Here is a 21470-nt window from a genome sequence, read left to right as displayed (position 1 = left end):
AGGTCAGCTCACCACAACTGGATCAGTTATAGAGATCACACTTTCAATGCTTAGATTGTTGAAACAGAACATTGCGGCTGGATGAGAGAGGGGCTAATCAGACATGCTGCAGTGCCCATGTGCTAACAAGATGAGGGTTTACAGTCACTTTTAAGGTACAGAGGTCCTCACATGTGAGTTATCAGGAAATAATTATCTGTGACAACATGCCCCTGTACATAAAATATCTTAGTGTATGTGGAATAACATTTCCATATACTCTCTGTATATAATAATTGTCTGAATTGCATTCAGAGATCCATACAGATTCATACCTGTACAGTAAAATGACAGGGAATAAACATTTTAATCTCACTATTCGAAATGGGATGAAACAAAGTTTTTATAATAGAATGCCTAATATATGACGCCTGCTTTTTGTAATAACAAAAACTACTCCGGATATTCTATTGCTGGAATGGCAGTGACACACATCTTCCACCAGATGTCACTGTTGTGTCTGGAACTATCACAAAAGTTAAACCAGCAACAAACAAGTGGGTAAAGCCAACACTATAAAATAAAAATGTAAAATTATATTTCATTTCTGTAAAATATTAACATGATGCAAGAGATGTAATACACAGATTTATTGTCAGAGAAATAAACCAATGATTAAAGTTCACATTTTACATGAATCTTGAAGAATATATAGATTTACTCCCAATCATCAAGATAACCGATGTGTGAATATAAAGCATGACAGCTAATGCCAAATGAATCATTACAGATAAAACAAGACATATACTTGCTATGATTAGATATCATATAATGGGACATATCTGATTTTATTCTTGGCTTAAAAATATATTTAAATTGTACATGACTTGGATTGCCAGGAGGTTACCATGAGATCTGTTGTTTATATGATTTTTGATGTGGTAGAAAACATATAATCCCATAATGCTCTGCTCTAGGTGCTGGCTATGCATAGTTCTATCCTCACCAACCAATATACTCCAAAAAGATACACGCACCCAAGTCTAATATCCTCTGTCTGAAAAAGTCACTTTTCCCACCTGAGCTCCTTCTGCTGATGTGTTCTACCCTAAAATGGGCTAAGTTGTAGAGTAAAGAGGAGACTGAGGGATGTTTATTTGCATACAGTCATTAATCAAGTGGATTTTAGTTTTAAACTGGCCACAGAGGATTTTTTTTTTTAAAACCAGCGGGTTGAATGAAAAAAAAAAAAGATCAGATTCCTCCACCTACACAAATGAGGTAGATATAGAAATCTTTGAGCTGTCAGAATACACTGCTTAGCAGCTGCAGCTGATTGGTTGCTGCCATAGATCGACAAACGTTTTCCAGATTCTCAGTTTGACAGAAATCAGTCTAACGTCTGTTGCATGGCGATGACTACACATGGATCACAATATGTCCAGTCCCTTCTGTACCTGCTAAATTTCGATCAGTCTACAGCCATGTTATACTTATCTGCTCTGTGCAATGGTTTTGCACAGAGCAGCCCTGATCCTCCTATTCCCTTATCCTCCACCAGCGCTCCTGGCTCCATCCCCTGCTGAATGCCTCCATAACAAGCTGCTTGCAATGGGCGCACTTGTGCATGCTCACTCCCGAAGCCCAATCTGTGTGTCTATAGACACACAGAGCATGACTTTGCTCTACCCTCGCCTCTCCTCACTGGCTGAGATTAATGGCAGCAGGAACCAATAGCTCCCACTGTTGTCTCTCACAATTGAGCCAATGGGGAGAGAGAGAGCAGAGAGAGCTGCTGCTCTTGTGCACATCTCTTGCACAAGATCATACTCAGGTAAGTATGAGGGGAAGGTGTTGAGACAACAGATCACAGAAGGTTTCTTACATTAAAGTATAACTAAAGGCACAACGTTTTTAGTTTAGGACAGAGAGGGGAGGGACTAGAACTCTTGTCAGATTTTATTGCTGTCTTTGACCTTGTTAAGGAGATTCATCCTCTCTATTTTGACCTGTTTACTATTGTCATTAAAAGTGAAAGTAACAGAAAATCTCAAATTTTGGGTCGTCTCCAGAAAAGTGATAGATGGGAAATCTTCCAATGGGGACACTAGATCTGGTGACCTGGGGGTCCCAAAGGAAAGCCCTTCATTTGCAGACATTCCCTCTCATCTCCTGTTTGGCTATGGGATAGGAAATAAAGGGCGATCTCTGCAATAAGACACAGTTGGCAAAAAAAAAAATCTGATAATGGTAACAACCCTCCTTTGCTGTATCCAAAATTTAAAAAAAAAGGTTTTGCCTATAGTTCTACTTTAATGCATAGAATGCATTAAGGTAGGAAAAAATAAACATCTTCTAGCTTTACAACCACTTTAAGCAGCTGCTAGGCCAATACTTTCTCAAAATCAACTGATCAGAGGCTGCAACCACTGATCAACAAAAGTTTTCCAACATTCCCGATCGACAGAAGTTCATCAAACAATCAACATCTGTGCAACAGGAATGGCTACACAGGGATCGACATTTCGAATTTCAATTTGTCTATGGCCAGCTTCAGTCTTTAATGTTTTTAATAGAATTGTATTAAAGCTGTAATATTTTTTTAGCTTAAAATGGGGAGGAATGATGCAAAAGGTTTATGGAGTCTATGATGAATTCTAATTTAGGGAAGAGATGGTTAAGGATTACTGTGTAAAGCACATGTGTATGCATGATTACTGGCTATATATACATTTAAACCTTCCTGTCAGTCTACTCTGTACTCTACAACCAAGCCCAATAAATAGTGAAACGCATCTGATAGAACAGCTCAGGTAAGGGATGTGATTTTTTTGAAATGAACAAGTGAATGGAGGATATTGGGCTGCATTGGGAATTTTTTTTTTATAAGAATTAGTGGTTGTGAGGCTGTAAATACAAGTAGGTACAGTAAGTATAGGCATGATGATGGTAATTGTCACTGGTGGTCACGGAGTATCAACTCATCTGTGGTAGACAGCGGTGACTAAAATCAATTGTATACATTACTTACTTACCAACCTTAATATATTTCAAATGGACCTAGCATCCTATACTGCAAATGTTTAATGTATAGAACTTGCCTGCTAAGTGATATCTTAGTCTAAAAGGTATTTATTACCTTTTCTCTAGAAGGTTATGACCATCTTTGTTCAGGCAATATCCATGCTCGCCATTCAATGCTTGGACTGAGATGCTGGCTCAGAGATGACCCAGCATCCTAAGTCCTACTGCCTCTGTAACTTTCTGCTATGTTTACTAAGATCTGACACAGATTAGCGCCCTGCACTTGCCATGCCATTTACCTCTTGACTTGATACAAAGCTACAATACAGTCTGATCACTGGAGAAGATGATATTTAAAGTGTTACGAAACCCAGGACCCTGCATTCACTATATCTGGTCTCCCACAGTACACAGAACATGGAAATACAATTATTTTAGTAAATATAAATTGCTAAATACCTTTTCTCACCACCAACTACAGCAGTCTTGTGACTTCTATCAGTGTTCAGCAGAGCACATGTTAAAACTTGTAGGAGGAATTTACATTTTGCTCCACGAGGATGCAGGATCCCTGACCTCTGTCTGGGCAGTGCTGTTTGGCCCTGTGCTGATCACATGCACTCTCCCAAGAAAAAAAAAAAACACCTCTCTAGTAATACACCCCATACTGAGCATGTGACTCAGTTACTCAGTGACTCCACACGATATATCTTATCAGGAGATAAGAGGGGGACACTGGAAGAAGGGGAGGATCAGAGAAGTCAGGATCAAACAGCGTTTTTACACAATGCAGAGGATTAACCCCAAGCATGCATTAGTGCATATACAGACTGATTTTACTGTTGTGGGTTTAGTAAAACTTTAAGTTGGCCATGCACTTTAAAATCTGATGGCACAATATCTGTAACATTTTTAGAATTATCAAAACTATGTAATATGAGGACAAACATAAACAAACCAATTAATATCAAATCAGACAGGCCCTTACAATACATAGTTAATGGTAGATCTAAAGGATATTGTATAATGTACAGTCAGCCTAGGGAAATGCTTCCTCCTGCCTGTAGAAGACCGATGACATAATCTCAACCAAGTCACCGGACTAGAGCTTGAGTATTTTTTTTTTACAGATGAAAAGAGCATTTCTGAAAAATTATACTGTTGCTGTATATTGTAACATATCAGGAATATATGCAGACTTGTAAAGTTACATAAAGATCCATATAACTATCTCCACAGATGTGGTGAATGAAACAATACCCATTGGAGATGACACAAGCCCCTGCTGCACTTCATGCAAATTCACAGTCTCTGCATACATATGTAACATACAGTAATTGATTTATCATATAGTAAAGGGGGGACAAACTACAAGACACAAGTATGTGCATAATTCCCTTGGTGGGAGCTTGCCTTAAGTATTGCACCCTCACAGCAAAGGTTAGAACAGCATCACACTCTTCAATACATTTCACTTTAGAGGTTATTGTCCTTCCAGATAATTTTCACTTTTGATGCTAAATTGGTGCTGTTCATCTTATAATATATATGAATGTTTAAATAATATATAAGAATATATTATATTCATTGAAATTGTATTCAGATCATTTGTACTGAAGACTATATTTTAACTCAAGGAAAACTTACTTCATTTAAAGGTCATGCCTCTTAATGCTAATATTCCAGTTTTTTTGGCAAGTTCATTCACCAACTGTTTTTTTAACCCCACAATGACTATGGTGCTGTGATTTTACTTAGGTCAAGTATGATTCCCATGGCCATTACAAGAAACTTTTATTGTTAGAGTTTTCATGTACATTATCAAAAAATAGTGGGATGCATCAGATTCAAAGATTAAAGGGCAGAACAAGAATGTAAGTGTAAAGATCTCACAGCTGGCAACTCTAATAGCCATAAGAAGTTAGTTATCGGATTTAGCTGCAATGAATGCTTAACGCATTCATTTTTGTGGTTTGCCAATGTGCATTAAAGAAAGTTGCATAACCAATATTATGCCCTTCAAGAGGTACCCTGATGCATCATTTAGTAGATTTGACCCCCTCTGGTTCAATATAATACAATATAATATCTCTTGTCGTGTCAGTGAGTGTCATCTAAATGAATAAAGCTTTATTGTGCACAAATTTAAATTCTGCATTTTTTACCAGGTTACACAAACACACAATATGATAAGCATAACCACACCATTCTTTACACACAAAAGTAGGTATGTATAATAGAATACTCAAAGCTACCAACCACGAATATTGCTGTCCCTCTTTCTAGTCATTTTCCTTTCATTGCTCACTCGTGGCCAGAGACGAGCAACAAATACTACTCTCTACTCTGCTGGTGAATTATACAGTGTATTAGGGAACTGGTAAATTGTGGTTTGAAGATATGGCATAGAGGGTGACTTCTGATCACCCTCCATGATTTAATTTGGATCCTACTTTTAACTTCACAGAGGATTGTAGGCTAGAATTCTCACCATCCTTGATATCTTTGGCCTAATAATAAAGTACAATATTTTTTATCATACTATTAGTACTTATTATTAGGATAGGTTGTAGCCTAAATAGGAAGTACAGTACTTCACTATTAGGGAAAGGTTTGGCCAATATAGAGCACATAGAAAAAAAACTTTGACCTACAGTGCAACCAACCTTAGACTTCTGGTGCCAAGTGCATACTCATTGAGCAATGCGGTATTTATTCTTTAACCTCCTTAGCGGTATGATTATGTCAATATTTCTGTGCTCAAAGTGGTACATTTTTTTGCATGGAAATATGTTGTTTTTTTATTGTAGGCCTGTAATTTTTAGGAATAACTCACTGAAATCTGTCCGAGTCTAGTAAACATCCCGGGTATGATAAAATTTTAAACACGAAATCATAAATTATAATATAATAAATAATCATAAAAAATAATAATATAATAATAATACATTTAATTAAATAATATAATCAAACCAAAAACACTGAAATTTAAAATATAGCGGCAAGTTTGCACATCACTGAGAAAAGTCGCAAAATCGTTTTCAGTGTCTGATGTCGAATTTCCCCACAAATCATTATCACTCAATTCTGCAAGTGGTTCTAATTTACTATTGCTGTTCTCTAGCTGGTCTAAAACCACTTTTGACCTAAAGGTATGCTTTTTGGAAGCCATGGACATTTCTCAGTTTCAAGGCAGAAAGAACGGTAAAAATGCTGGCAGGGCACAGGACAATGCAGTAGGGACAAAGTATATGTGAAATGCTTTGATACAGTAATGTTTTACTATGTGATTTTAGTGTATTTCGTGAATGTCACTCTTTAAAAATTTTTAATTTCCCGCCGGTTCCGGCCCGGTATGTCCCGACGCTCGCAGGGACTGGAACCCGGAAGCCGGAGGAGATGGCCGGGAACGCTGCAGGGGGGACATCGCGGGAGCAAAGGACAAGGTAAGTAAAACAGGGATCACAGAGCAACGCTGTAGGGTAATCCCGAGTTTAGCTTGGGGTTACCGCTTTTGGCACTGATAATTAACCCCGAGCTACACTCGGGAATACTTCTAGGGAGGTTAATTACTATTGTTTACAGAAACAGGCTAAAATCTAAGTTAAAGATCAAACCCGTCCAATATAAATATTTTATTTGTAGAGGACATAGGTAAGTAAACTCTCTGCTATCCATTTTGCCCTTACTATGGTTCCCTTAAAGCTGAAAAAGAGATGCTTCACCTGCTAGAATACCCATACTTTTATTGATTTAGTAAAATGAGATTCCATGGCAAGACTGTGAAACCTCTGGTTGGGAAATGGAAAAGGATGCAACACTTAGGTTAGGTTCACAGTTGAGCAGGTTAGCTGAAGACTGAAAAGACTCTGAGATTGAGCCCTGCAGTCACTTTTGCAGAAGTTGTTTTCTTATTTCGGGTCACAATCCTGCACAATGTCCTTTTGTCTCTTTCGGTCAGTTGATCATGTCGACCATGCTTATGCTTATCAGACGGTGGTTTCCTGAAAACTGTATATGCCATTATAACTTTTGATACTGTACCTTGCGACACTGCAAATACATTGTCAACTTCAGCCAGCTAAGCAAACACCAACAATTTGTCCTCTTTGAAGCTAGGTAATATGAGGCTTCCCACCTGTTAGCTAGGTGTCTCATCACTCAGCGGAAGCAAATGAATGTTACATCACTTCCGCTTTCAACACGAAACATGTCTCTTTCACACCTCCAAATCATGTAGTGTTTTCATTTTTTGTCTAGTCCCTTTGCCTGTGAAATAGTGAAAAATGAACATACTGAAAAACATCAATAGATGATGCTGTAGCCTCCCTGGCTGTATTCCCGAGTGTAGCTCAGGGTAAAGTTTCAGTACCACAAGCGGTAACCCCGAGCTACACTTGGGCTTACCATGCGGCGCTGCTCCGCGTTCCCTCAGTCACTTACCTTGTCCTGCGCTCCCGCGATGTCCCTCCTGCAGTGTCCCTTGCAATGTAATCCGGTGGATGCCGGCATCTGTCATCTGGATTCAGTCCTCTGCGGAACGGCGGGAAATTTGAAAATGACAAAAAGTGACATTCACAAAAATCACTAAAATCACATAGTACAACATTACTGTACCAAACCATTTCACATACATCTTGTCCCGAGTGCTTTGTCCTGTGCCCTGCCTGCATTTTTACTGTTCTTTCTACCTGGAAACTGAGAAATGTCCATGGCGTCCAAAAAGTGTGTCTTTAGGTCAAAAGCGGTTTTAGACCAGCTAGAGAACAGCGATAGTAAATTAGAACCACTTGCAGAATTGAGTGATAATGATTTGTGGGGAAATTCATTATCAGACACTGAAAACGATTTTGCAACTTTGCTCAGTGATGTGCGAACTTGGCGCTATATTTCAAATTTTAGTGTTTTTGATTTTATTATATTATTTAATTAAATTTATTATTATTATATTATTATTTTTTATGATTATTTGTTAAATTCTAATTTATGATTTCGTGTTTCAAGTTTTATCCTACCCGGGATTTTTACTAGACTCTTGTTCGGACAGATTTCAGTGAGTTATTCCTAAGAATTACAGGCCTACAATATAAAGCGCCAAATTTCCATGCAAAATAATGGTACTGCTTTCACCACCAAAAATCTGAAATAATCATACCGCCAAGGAGGTTAAATGCCTTTACAGCTCAGTTTAGGATTAACCATAAGGGAGATAAAATTATTGTTCTTAGACTTGTGTGCATGGCAAAATATCACATGCTTGGAGCAATTGTTTAAATAAACGTGCTGTTTGCTTGTGTTTGTGTTCATATGTGTGTGGGTAGGGTGATGAGAGTGATTTTAATTTATTTTGTTATTTTATTATTTTTTCTTTAGCAATTTTTACATTTTTTGCACTTACCCTTATTGCTATCACAAGTGGGCTAACATCCTGACTTCATTTGATGTGGTCTAGGATTCTCCTGCTCCTCTTGAAACCAAGCAGTGTCTGGCGTGGGGAGCAGCACCCACGAGTATGCTTAAAGGGATCAGTCATCTCTATAGCCAAATGCCCAGAGCCTGCTGAGCAACACAGTCAAGGCCCTGATTTGATTCCAACTGATTTTGAAATAAACAGTTAATTCAAGGAAATTCAACCCACAAACATCTTGCAATTGAAGGAATTTTGCATGGAGAATTGGTCAAAAAGTTACACTGAGTCGATGTCAGAGACTGCTGGGACTACAATAAGTCATTTCTGCTATGGGGGCAATATCAGCTCATTTCTGCTATGACGGCAACATCAGCTTTTTCCACTGTACACCATTTCATCTATTGATATTTTTTGTTGAATAAATGATTGAAAATGCAATTTTTTCTTGTGTTCCTTTTGTATATCAACGTTATCTGTAGGCATTATTTGAATAAATTTCTGAAGTTTGCCTGTTCAAATATGTCGAAAAGTCAACAATTTCCACATATTTATATTTAAATTTTCACATAACTGTGTGTATATATAGACATAAATATTTTCCAATCATGGCATATTTTTCCCCCGGTAAACAGATAAGGAGGGCAGAATGGGCGTTTTGGGCAAATTGTTTGCATAGAAGAGTTTAAGAACTTTGTTCATTCCTTGTCAAGGCATCGCAGAAAACAATTCTACAATAAAAGTTCAAAGCTAAATGCGATTGTAACATTTTAATGATAAATTCTCTTTAATAACTCTGTAGGCAAGCATCTGAAAATAATAAAACCTCAGAAGAATGTATATGATTATCGTTCAGCAAGGCAGTGGATGCAAATATGAGCAGGTAAATATTAATTTTTTCCTTATATTAAATAAAAAAAACTCCTAGTTCGCATCCACCTGTCATGCAGGTTTCTCAAATGTATTCTATCTCAAAGTAATAAAAATGTATTCCCTCAAGGCCTTTAATAATATCCTTTCTATTTTAGCTACATATCTAGTATCACAGTATCATTGCCATAACTATCTAATCCTAATTTAGGATATGAACTGAAGTATCCAGTCTGAAGACATGTTACAGAAATCAGCAGATGTAAAAAAGGCTTTCATTGGTCAGGAATACATAGGAGCCTTCTAACAATATTAGGAGAGCATCGACCTGCAACATAAGAGTAAGAATATTTTGCCTTCCCTTTGTTATGCAATTTACTGATTCCCTAGTATGAAATGGAGATTTTTTTTATTATTTGAACTCACTAGAAAGAAGAAAGATTATACATTCATATTTTGTTGGAATTTATATAAGCATTTACATACCTGTTAGGCATATTTTTAGTTATTAATATGTGTTAAATTGCTAGTTACTGTTAAAGCACAATTGTCATAAAATAAATATTTTGGCTTTAAAAGTTGCCTTCTATACTTCTGAGTGACATCAGCTGGGTCAATGACTCAGAAAGCATACCAGCCGAAACATCACCATGACATGCAGCCAATTAGGATCTCCAGAAGGAAGGTCAGCAATGGCTTCCTTTATATTTCTTTTATGGTTATGTTGATATATTTTTATTGCTGTCCCCAATATTGGGGTGATTAACTACCTCTATTAGTCCTGGTGATCATTGTCACCAGATCTAAATGTGAGCTGTCACCAGAACAAAAAAAGAGGAGACCTTTTCCAGTGAGGACAGTGCTCATGGCTCCCCCCCCCCCCCCCACTGAGTGCCTCCATAGCAAGCTGCTTGCTATGGGGACACTTGTGCATGCTAGCTCCTGAGCCAGCCCTGTGTGTCCATAATACACACAGAGCAGGGCTCAGCCCTGCGCCCTGCCCCCTCATCACTGGCTGTATCTGAGCCAATGAGTAGGGAGAGAGCCTAGGATCTCTTGCACATCACTGGATTGAGATCAGGCTCAGGTATGTATTTAGAGGAGGCTGCAGAGGGAACTGAATGCAGAAGGTTTTTTTTTACCTTACTGCATAGAATCTAGTAAGGTAAAAAACCTTCTGCCTTTACAACCACTTTAACACAAATATGGGACAGTGATATAAAGCTAATGCAGCCAATAATCCATGTATGGGTATCTTCACAATATAGCATACATATACTTTTGTTGTTATCATGCTTATAGAGAGTGTGGTTCGCCTACTTTGTGAGGAAAATTATGTATTTTTTAGGTGTTTAATGTAAGTATTTTACAGAATTTTCTGGAAAATATCAGTTACTGGACAGCAGAATTACTGGGGGTTATTTACTAAACCTGGAGAGTGTAAAATGTGGTGCAGATCTGCAAAGAAACAAATAAGCTTCCAGGTTTTATTGTCAAAGCTTAATTGAACAAGCTGAAGTTGGAAGCTGATGGGCTACCATGCACAGCTGCACCTGATTCTGACTGCACCAGTTTTAGTAAATACCCCCCATTATGTCACTGCATTTGGAGTTAAAGTGATTCTAAAGGTTGTAATAGAAAAAAAAAATAACAAACATGTTCTAATTACCTGTTCTGTGCAATGGTTTTGCACAGAGCAGCCCCGATCCTCTTCTCTCTGGGTCCCCTGCTAGCGGTCCTGGCTCCTTCCCTCAGCCAAGCACCCCTATTAGCAAGCCTCTTGCTATGGGAGCACTCAAATAGGCTCGTCTTGAGCCCTGCTTCTGTAAACGGACATTGTCCATTTACACACGGTGTGGCTTGGCTCCACCCTCCATTTTCTTCTTATTGGCTCACTGGCTGTGATTGACAGCAGTGTGAGCCAATGAGGAAAGAGAGACCTTGGGGAGCCACATCTTTCATACACATCGCTGGATCAAGATCAGGCTTATGTTAGTATAAGGGGGGATTGAGGAGAGAACTGCTTCTGCAAGGTTTTTACCTTAATACATAGAATGCATTAAGGTAAAAAAAAAACTTTCTGCCTTTAGAATCACTTTAACAGTGCCCTTTCCATTCATGCACAGAAATGGGGGACTGAAAACCTGTTTAGAAATAGGGCTTGTGTGCATAGAGGAATGGTGGGGAGGGCTTAGAAAAGGCTGATATTGGTGCTAATCTCACATGATGTTTTGTGAACCTGAATTATATTTAGATTCTACTAGAATCCACTAGAACCCAAAGAGGTTAAGTCCACTTCATTTCAGGTGTGGGGGTTCAAATAGAACACAAGGAGCTTGATTTTTAGGCAGCCATGAGAAATCTTTTGGTCTGGTGTTTTCCCTCCATGCTTATTGGAAGGTAATAATAGGGAAGGTGTTAATTCTGCTGAGCATCTGCATAGTTTATAAATGGCTTAAATAAGGGAGCCTAGAGCCCCATGTGCCTTCAGAATCACCTGTTAGGGAATATTGGTATAGAATATTATAATTTAATAAATGACAAGTATGCATGGTCAAGAATGATTTTAAATCCCAAACTCACATATTCATTGAATTTTAACAATAAAAAGCAGCTCTCCTTGAAATACTCTTCTTCTTTCAGGTGCTGTCCTCTGTAGACTCAGGGTTCTGTGGAAGACCTCTTTTGGGTTAAATGGTGGTCAGCATCATCCAACCCATTTCCCATGAGTCCAGTCCATAATGTATGCAACCCCTGGAGATGCGTCACCAAGTAGCCTGGGATTTCAGTACTCCTTGATTGAGCAGTATTCACATTTCATTACAACCTACTCAGTCCAGAAGTAAGGACCAGGGGCGGACTGACCATTTGGAAACTCGGGCACTGCCCGAGGGCCCGGGGCCAGTAGGGGGCCCCATGAGATGCCCCTGGTACCTTTTTCATAGGCTTTTTTTGAGTTTGGGCAAGGACACAGGGGCCCCATGATCCCCTATTGCCCGGGGGCCCCATGAGTTGTCAGTCCACCCCTGGTAAGGACTGCCCACTGCTGCTACCAGGAGAGAAGGGGAAGAACTTGTGATGTCATTTGACTGGCCCCAAGACTGCAGGAGAAAAATATATATAAAGACTGATTTGAATGTACAAAATATATGTAAATTGCTGCGGAAATTGACAGCGCTATAGAAGTACCTGTAATAAACAAAATAATAATAAATAAAATAAAGTAATTTCATAAAAACAATAAGTGCCTGGGTCTTCAGGGAGGGTGCCCAAAGTATAAATGCTTTAAGAACAGGATTGTATGCTATTATGACCACTTGCCAACCGCCCACCTGCCTGAATTTTACTGTGGGAAGGCTGTTCGTACAGGCACATTCATATAGCTGTACGTCGGCAGTGGCTTCTGGGCTCAGGGCACCCCCCCAGGCTGACTCCCACTGTGGCTGGACACAGTGGGAATTTGTCCGCAAGTTTCAGTCAATGATTCATGGCTGAGATCTGCTGATCAGCTGCGTCCAATCACAGCTTAGAGCCCTGTGTCACAAAACAGGGCTCTGTACAGGGGGAACAATCTGCAAAGCAGGGAGAAGGAGCAAAAAGATATTTAGTAGAAAGCAGCACACATTGCACATTGTTAGGCACACAGGTACCTTTTTGATCACCCCTATATGTTAACCCTTTCCCAGCCACTGTCATTAGTACAGTGACAGTATATAGTATTATCACTGATCATTGTATTAGTGCCAGTTAGTCAGTTAATGTACCTCCAAGCCAGCGTCAGTTAGTGTCAGATTGCCAAACACACTACCACAGACCCACTATAAGTCGTTGGTCAAAGCCATTAACAGTATAAAAAAAAAATTCCAGTTTATATACCATAGTTTGTGGACACTATAACATTCAAACAAACCAAACAATATACACTCATTGTGATGTTTAAAGGTTTTTTTTGGTTATGTTTTATAGCAGAAAGTAAAAAAATATAAAAAAACCAGTATATTTGTTTACAACCTTAACAAATATTATTAATAATATTGGTAAATGTTTCAGGAGCTAATTATAATGGAAGATATATGTTGTAAAAGGTGGTGTTCTGGAATGACATGTTAATATACACATCTTACATTATGTCTATGAATCCCATAGAGGAAACCTGCCAACTACCATTAATAAGCCTCCTTTAACCTAACATGCTGATAACATACAATAGATACAAAAGCTGCATAGCAATGTTCAATACAATATTATATCTCTTGGTATCTGTGGGGCTGGATGAGATACTTATTTGTGAATGCTGCTTGGATTTTTTTTTATGTACACTAACATGTTGTAGGTTTACTGGTCATTTCACAAAGAAGAATCTCACATTCAGCAATATTCAATGTGCACATTAGGACTCACTCAAGAAAATGGTTATTGGCACCTAATCAAACAAATTTTCCGCAAAGGAATCATTTTCTAGAACTTGGAAAACTGCCAGAACCTTACACGACACCCCTACCTGAGCAAACATTTATCCATCTTTATTATTGCCATTTATGAGAGCATCTTTAGTAAATGATGGGCTTGGGACCTATAGATAAGTAATGATTCAAATCCCAGAGTGCTTTGTGATATATATGAAACAATACAAAGTGGCTTGAAGACTGCCAGGAGTTGTCTTCTGTATGTCAGCTAAATGTGTCCTACTACTTTGTCTTGCCTCATTACTGTTAAAAGAAATGGAGATATTAGCAGATATATGCCAGTAAGATGCAAAAGATCTAAAAAAAATAGCTCATTCCACTCTAATATTTAGGGGAAAAAAGTCAGTTTTCATATTTCACTCCCCTCATTAAATCTTTTCCTGCTGCAGGTACCTGCAGCACATTGATCGGTAACATTTTGAAAGCCTCTTTAGCATCAATAGGGTTAAGACAAATTATGCAGCATCTGAGCAGTGGATGCCAGCGGGAGAATTTGGAATATCATTAAAGTACCTCCTGCTTTACTGAACATGTAGTAACTGTGGCTGCAGTGGGAATTATTTGCATAAATTCAAATGACCCTGCTAAATGCTTATAGAATGATGGGTTTGATAGCTACGATAAACCAAAGTAATTAGGAAGGGTAACTTAGTTGGCAGAACTAATATATTACTACTGTCTAACTACCTATTCGTTCTGCTTTAACAGTGCTGAGAATCGTAAAAAGGGTAATTATTATACACAGGGACAATAATTATAGGGAATATAGCTCAGCACAAGGTACAGGAAACACGTTAGATAAAAAGATACACAACATGCTATTCTTTCTATTGTGAAGGGTTTCCTGTTGGGCACAATGATTCTTGTTACTGGTAAAATTCTGTTTCAAAAGATATCTTCTGTTAAGAATTGCCATGCAGTGCAATACTGTTGCTGCCAGCATTCATACCTTTAGACTTTTGTCACTTGTGTATTGATAAGGGGCCCTAAATACATACGTGCGTAGATGCATTCTTTACAACCTTTCTGGGGCAGCATTAGAGTGGAAAAGCCCAGTGTCACCATCGTTATTAGGTAGGTGTTTTTTTAGGACTGAAATATTTGTCTTTCTCTTGACGAAATAAATGCTGAAGGGCATATGGACTGGTATTACCAAAGCAGATGGTTCACATTGTGGAGCCCTTTTGCAATGTACTACCAGCTCATATGCCTAGCCTGCTGTGTTGGTTACTCTCAATAGGTGTAGCATATATGCTGTATATACTGTATGTAGCACTGATGTACATAGTTGTTTAGTGTAACTAGAGCCTCGCTAGAAGCCTGGGTTTAGTTAGAGAGTTTACTTCAAGTCAGGGTTGGTGGGCTCTACAAGTCAGTCCTATGGTATCCCCCTACTCTGCATATTTCTGGGAGTCTGGCCAATTCCAGGTAGGAGGCCTGGCAGTGTGGCCGATCAATCCATAAATATGATAGAGCCTGGCCAGCAGGGGAATTGGGTGGAAGATGGAGTACTGAGATGTGCCGCTGTGTAACCTGGGAGAGGGCCCCAGAGAAGGTCTTGCTTCCAGGCTGGAGGCTGGAATCTGAAGGAGAAAGCAGAAAGAGGGAGCTCTACTGCACTGCAGTCCACCATGGAGGGACAGCCTGCCAAGCTTGAAGAGGAACTAGCATAGCTACAGAGGCCTGAAATCAGTTCTATCCACAGTCCACAGCGACAGGACAAGGACAGTTTGAGTACCTCTACACCTCCAGGGCCTAGAAGGGGGAACACAGCTGGATGCAAGTTCTGGCAAGTCTTCAGGGGACAGTTCATAACTTACACAATCCCTTGTCCTGGGATCAGATATCATAGCTAGGTGGGCTGGTATTTTGAACACTTAGGGGATTTAGAGCTCCTACAAGTTGAGATTTTGTTAAAATCCATTCAAGGGGACTCAGAGCTCCTTCAAGTTGCTGTACTTTGCTAAAGAAACTGTCAGGTTTCCTGATGGACCACAGTCGTTCATCTGCCATTGCTGGAGCATTTGCTAGAGAAGGAAGTTGTCCTCATACCATTATTTTGCAATCAAATTAGGTATCCCATAACCCCTTTACCATATCCAAGTTAAATTCCCTACTAAAATTAAAAAAAACAAGCCCATGGACTGTTTTTTGTTTCTGGATGCAAGTGGAAAATGTATCTTACCTAGCTGTGCAGGAAATAAAGGTAGACCCAAAACCAGAGGCTCTCAAGAGGGTAGCACTACATATACATACAGTACATGCACATACTGTACATATACAGTATATGGGTGGGGATTACATTTTCAGAGCATACCTACCATGTATGAAACTTCCTCATCCAGATTGGACCTCAAAGACTATAGATACATTTGTCTAGTCAGTGCTGTCTAAAAGCGGCATGCACAGATACTGCTGGCTTGGCTCCTGACTTATCACTACCCTAGTGAACACCAATGAACACCAGTATATTAGTGCAGTATCTGTAGCACAGTGCTACCTCCCCAGTGCTTGCAGGTGCAGGCTGCTTTAGAAAAAGCTTCATAGAGGTGCTTAGGGAAGGTGATGTGGCTGAGAAAAAAAATAAAAAAAGTAGAATCAGAAATTATTCATATGATTTCCTCATACTAGTTACATGTTTATCAATTATGAATTCATTAATCCCAGTTGAACAGTATGAATAATTGCAAATTGAAAGAAGAATGCAATATGGAAGTCCTTTCTCGAAACCTCTCTATCTGCTCAATTGCAATAACATTGTTTTCAGAGGTGGCCCTGGAGAACAACAAAGAAGTAAACTTCTTTATGTATGAAGCCAGGTGATGGCCATATCATTATGCCATTCAGGGACATTTACAGATGAGACTATGGTTAATCTTTTTTCCCTCTAGTGCCCAGTACTGGGACTGCTATGTCACTTCCTGTTAGCAGAGTGGATCCAGTTCTTCTGACAGCAGAGGATCCTGGGACCTGTAGTCCTATAGCCCAGCCTTTTCAATCAGGGTGCCTTCAGGTTTCCTCTGGGATGCCTTGACAAAATGTCTATAATTGGCCCAAAAATTGGATACAAGCCAACGGATGGATCAAGCCTGCGTTTTAGTTACACAAAGCCACACTTTTTTAATTATTCGCCATTAAAAACTTCTAGTTTCCGGCATCCTGACAACCAACAACATCATAAGTTGATACGGAGGATGCTGGGCACTTGCACAGAATCATTGTTGGCCCCACCCTGGCCCCTTACCTGCCCTTCTCAGTTAGCACTGGGGTCACATTAGCTGAGTGAGGGTGAGAAACTGAGGGAGAAGAGAAACACTGAAATATTAGCCAGTATCAATGTGCAAAGGTGTGTTGGTTTTATAGGAATAAATCACCTCTAATGTTCGGTGTCCTACGTGTGTGGATGTTGTTTTGTTATATAAAACTATAAGTTTTGTTTTTTTACATTTCAGAATAGAGTGCCTCAAGATTGTGCATCATTTTAAAGGATGCCTTGACTGAAAAAAGGTTGCGAAACACTGCTTTAGCCAATGCACACTGTATTTCTGAGTTCTGATTGAACGACAGCCCTGGCCAAAAGTTTTGAGAATTATAAAAATATTATTTTCCACAAAGTCTGCTTCTTCAGTGTTTTTAGAAGTTGTTAATCAACTTCTGGGCCACATCCTGACTGATGGCAGCCCATTCTTACATATTAAATGCTTGGAGTTTGTCAGAATTTGTGGGGGGTTTTGTGTTCACCCGCCTCTTGAGGATTGATTACATGTTCTCAAAGAGATTAAGATCTGGGGAGTTTCCTAGCCATGGACTCAAAATTTAAATGTTTTGTTCCCCAGGCCAGTTATCTCTTTTACCTTATGTCAAAGTGCTCCATCATGCTGGAAAAGGCATTGTTCATCACTAAACTGTTCTTGGATGGTGTGGAGAAGCGGCTCTCGGAGGATGTTTTGTGCCATTCTTTATTCATGTGTTCTTAGGCAAAATTGTGAGTGAGCCCACTCCCTTGGCTGAGGAGCAACCTCACACATGAATGATCTCAAGATGCTTTACTGTTGCCATGACACAGGACTGATGGTAGCGCTCACGTTTTCTTCTCTGGACAAGGTTTTTACTGGATGCTCCAAACAATCGGAAAGGGTATTCATCAGAGAAAATTACTTTACCCTAGTTCTCAGCAGTCCAATCCCTGCACCTTTTGCAGAATATCAGTCTGTCCCTGATGGTTTTCCTGAAGAGAAGTGGCTTCTTTTCTACCCTTCTTAACAACAGGCCATTCTCCAATGTCTTCGCCTTTCTGTGCGTGCAGATGCACTCACACCTGCGTGCTGCCATTCCTGAGCAAGCTCTGCACTGGTGATGCCACGATCCCCTAGCTGAATCAACTTTAGGAGATGGTCCTGGTGCTTGCTGGACTTTCTTGGGCACCCTGAAGCCTTCTTCACAACAATTGAACCTTTCTCCTTGAAGTTCTTGATGACCTGATAAATGGTTGATTTAGGTGCAATCTTAGTAGCAACAATATTCTTGCCTGTTGGACACTATAAAAAATGGGAGATTGATTCTAGGGAAAGAACGTCTCTACAAGACTTGGCAAATAATATGCTCTCAAACATCTAAAAGCTTGATGTATATGCTACACAAAGGAAACCAGAATGAAATACTTCTCCACTTGTGTTAAACCCCAGAACTGCTATGCTCTATTTACCCATCTGCTGATGACAAGTGCTAGTGCTGTAAAAAAAAAACCTTGGATCTATCCAACACATTTATTGGCATTGCTCACTTATCATACATTATTGGCAAACTGTTCATACCCTTATCCATCAACTGTTTGACTCCTAGATTCCTTTTACTTCTAAAACATACTGTATCTCCTGGGCCTACCTCTGCCTGACATTTTTAAGTCTAAACATTTGCTGACACATATACTTACATTGGCCTGAAATACAAATGGAATACCTTATGTTTTCCCTCAACAACTCATTGGAAAAAATATAAAAAGGTTTTGGAGTTGTGACACCATATGGAAAGCCCTTCATGAGTCCACTAACCACCTGCCCCAGGCCTAGTGTAACTAAAGCTACAACCAACTCCACTTACTCCTTTAACTTCCTGTAATTATCAAGACCAAACTATCTACCACTACTATGAGTGATATAGCAGAATATGCTCTACCACCATAAGTCAACTTGTGCCTCGCATAATGGAATGTACCCTATCTACTGTTTTATTTTGAACAGCTAAACCACCTTACTTGCTTGAAATGTATATCCTTACCTGAATTAAAGTTTGCTACCTATGATTTATGGCTGTATGCCTAAAATTTACTATTGTTTTGTGTTTTTCTTGAAAATCAATAAAAGTCATTTATCAAAAAAAATCAAATCAACACTGTATGTCAATTTTACTTAGTATAAAAAAACTATAAAAATGGTATAAAAGCATAAAATTTATACAAATTCCCTTATATTCAGGAATGGTGGATGAGCATATGTGATAACGTTTTGTAATATGAAAAGCCCAGGATCACCTGCCAGCCACTTGTAAAAGCAATTTGTCTTTATTGTCTCTCAAAAGAACCAAACAAAAACAGTTTTCTTCAGCAAAATGGCCATGATGTCATCCATATATAATGAAGTGTATTTCCAATGCCAGCTTAGTGTTTTATCCATTGCCCTCTGTTAGGTAGCCAGTGTAGAATGTGAGTTGAAAATGCAGTCTTTTCTCTGGCTTCCTTAGTTAAAGGTATCTGCCAGTATCCCTTGGTAAGATCTATGGTGGTAACATACCAGGCTGGTCCCAACCTCTCAATCAGTTTGTCCACTTGAGGCATATCTCTTTCCTGTGTAACTCTGGAATGCAATAGGGTTTTACTTGGACCTTCCCATTAGGTTCCATGTCATGCTCAATTACCCCGGTAAAGCCAGGCAACCCTGAAAAAACCTCCCTATTTTACCTGTTCAGTTTGTAGCTTGGTTAGGGTGGTAGCAACTGGGACTAATTGGAATCACTAGTAACCCGTGCTTGGATACTACTACATAAATACCAAGAAATGTGCTAAAAAAAAAATAGAGCTGCTACTTCTATAATGGTGCTGACCTTTAGCTTAAATGTAATAGCAATGAAGCGCTGCCCAATTAAACGTGCAAACCTCTCAAAATATACATATCAATAAGTTCATGCAAAGTGCTCTCTCTAACAATATTCTACAAATGACACCAACATCATAATTGTGTGAACAAATATTCATTAATTTAAATTAATATAGTCTCTTAATGTACAAATGTGCAATAATTCTTCATAAACTGCAACAAATCCTTGGTGCTCCCCTCCGGTGGTCCCATGTACTCACCAGCACCCATGGACTCTTATGAGAACAAGACTCTATCGCTCTTGTGTGTTATCCTTATTCTGATCCTGTTGTCGGGTTCCCATACATGAGTATAAACTCCTCATAAGATTGTATATAGAGAGGAAAAGGGGGCCCACAAATACCATTTACTCAAGTTAAAGGTAAAATTGTGTTCCACTCACATGTACTGACATATTAAAAAGCATACAAACGCCGTACCGGAAGTAGTGCAGTAGTTCCACCAGCCAGATGTGGCATCACCAATGGCTCTCAACTGACGTGTTTCGCCCCTCCCACTGGGCACACACATGTCACATCTGGTCGGTGGAACACACACTGGTGCTCTACTTCCGGTGCAGCGTTTGTATGCTTTTTATTCTGTCAATACATATGAGTGGAACACGATTTTACCTTTAACTTGTGTGGGCCTCCTTTTTCTCTCTATATACAATCTTATGAGGAGTTTGTACTCATGTATGGGAAGCTGACAACATGATCAGAATAAGGATTGGACGCACGGGAGGACTACAAATCCCAGATCTAACACGCAAGCACGATAGACTCTGGTGAGTAAGTGGGACCACTGGAGGGGAGCACCAAGGATTTGTTGCACTTTATGAAGAATTATTGCAGGTTTGCACATTAAGAGACTACTTCATATTAATTTAAATTAATTAATATTTGTTCTCACACTTATGATGATGGTTTAATTTGTAGAATACTATTATAGAGAGCACATTGCATGAACTTATTGATATGTATATTTTGATGTATTTCCACATTTAATTGGGCAGCACTTCATTATTATAACAGCAACTGGGACTAAGTTTACCAATACAGGGGGCTTCAAGTCAACCTATGCCAGGGAAGCTACCTGATCTTGGTCCTTCCAGGGTTTAAACAGATTCACATGGTAAATTTGGTATGGCATTTTCTTCTTGGGATGTGTACTTTAAAATGTTCCTCATCAACCTTTCTACCACCTTGAATGGCCCCTGCCACCTGGCCAGGAACTAAATTTGGAAGGTTTTACACTCTTTTCTGTGCTTCTTCTGACTTCTGTAAATGCTCCTTTACTAGAGGCATCACCTTGGAAATTCTCTCTCTCATTTGGGTGATATGCACTGCTGCCATTTTAAGTGCAAAAGACTCACTTTTCCGAGTTTCTTCAACTGCTTGACCTCTCAAAGGCTGTATGCCCTTTATTGACCAGAGCACTTTTTGCTATTCAGCACTGTGCTATTTTAACTGGCAATTGTGGGGTCATGCAGCACTCTAAACAAATTAAAATTATATCATTTGTTTTCACACAAATAGAGATTTCTTTTGGTGGTATTTGATCACCACTGGGTTTTTTATTTTTGTGATATAA

This window comes from Staurois parvus, unplaced genomic scaffold (assembly GCF_062004578.1).
Source record: "Staurois parvus isolate SC_StPar_1 unplaced genomic scaffold, SC_StPar_1.0 ptg000017l, whole genome shotgun sequence".
NCBI classification, from domain to species: Eukaryota; Metazoa; Chordata; class Amphibia; order Anura; family Ranidae; genus Staurois; species Staurois parvus.
The sequence above is the reverse complement of the archived record's forward strand: the minus strand, read 5'-3'. Positions refer to the sequence as shown.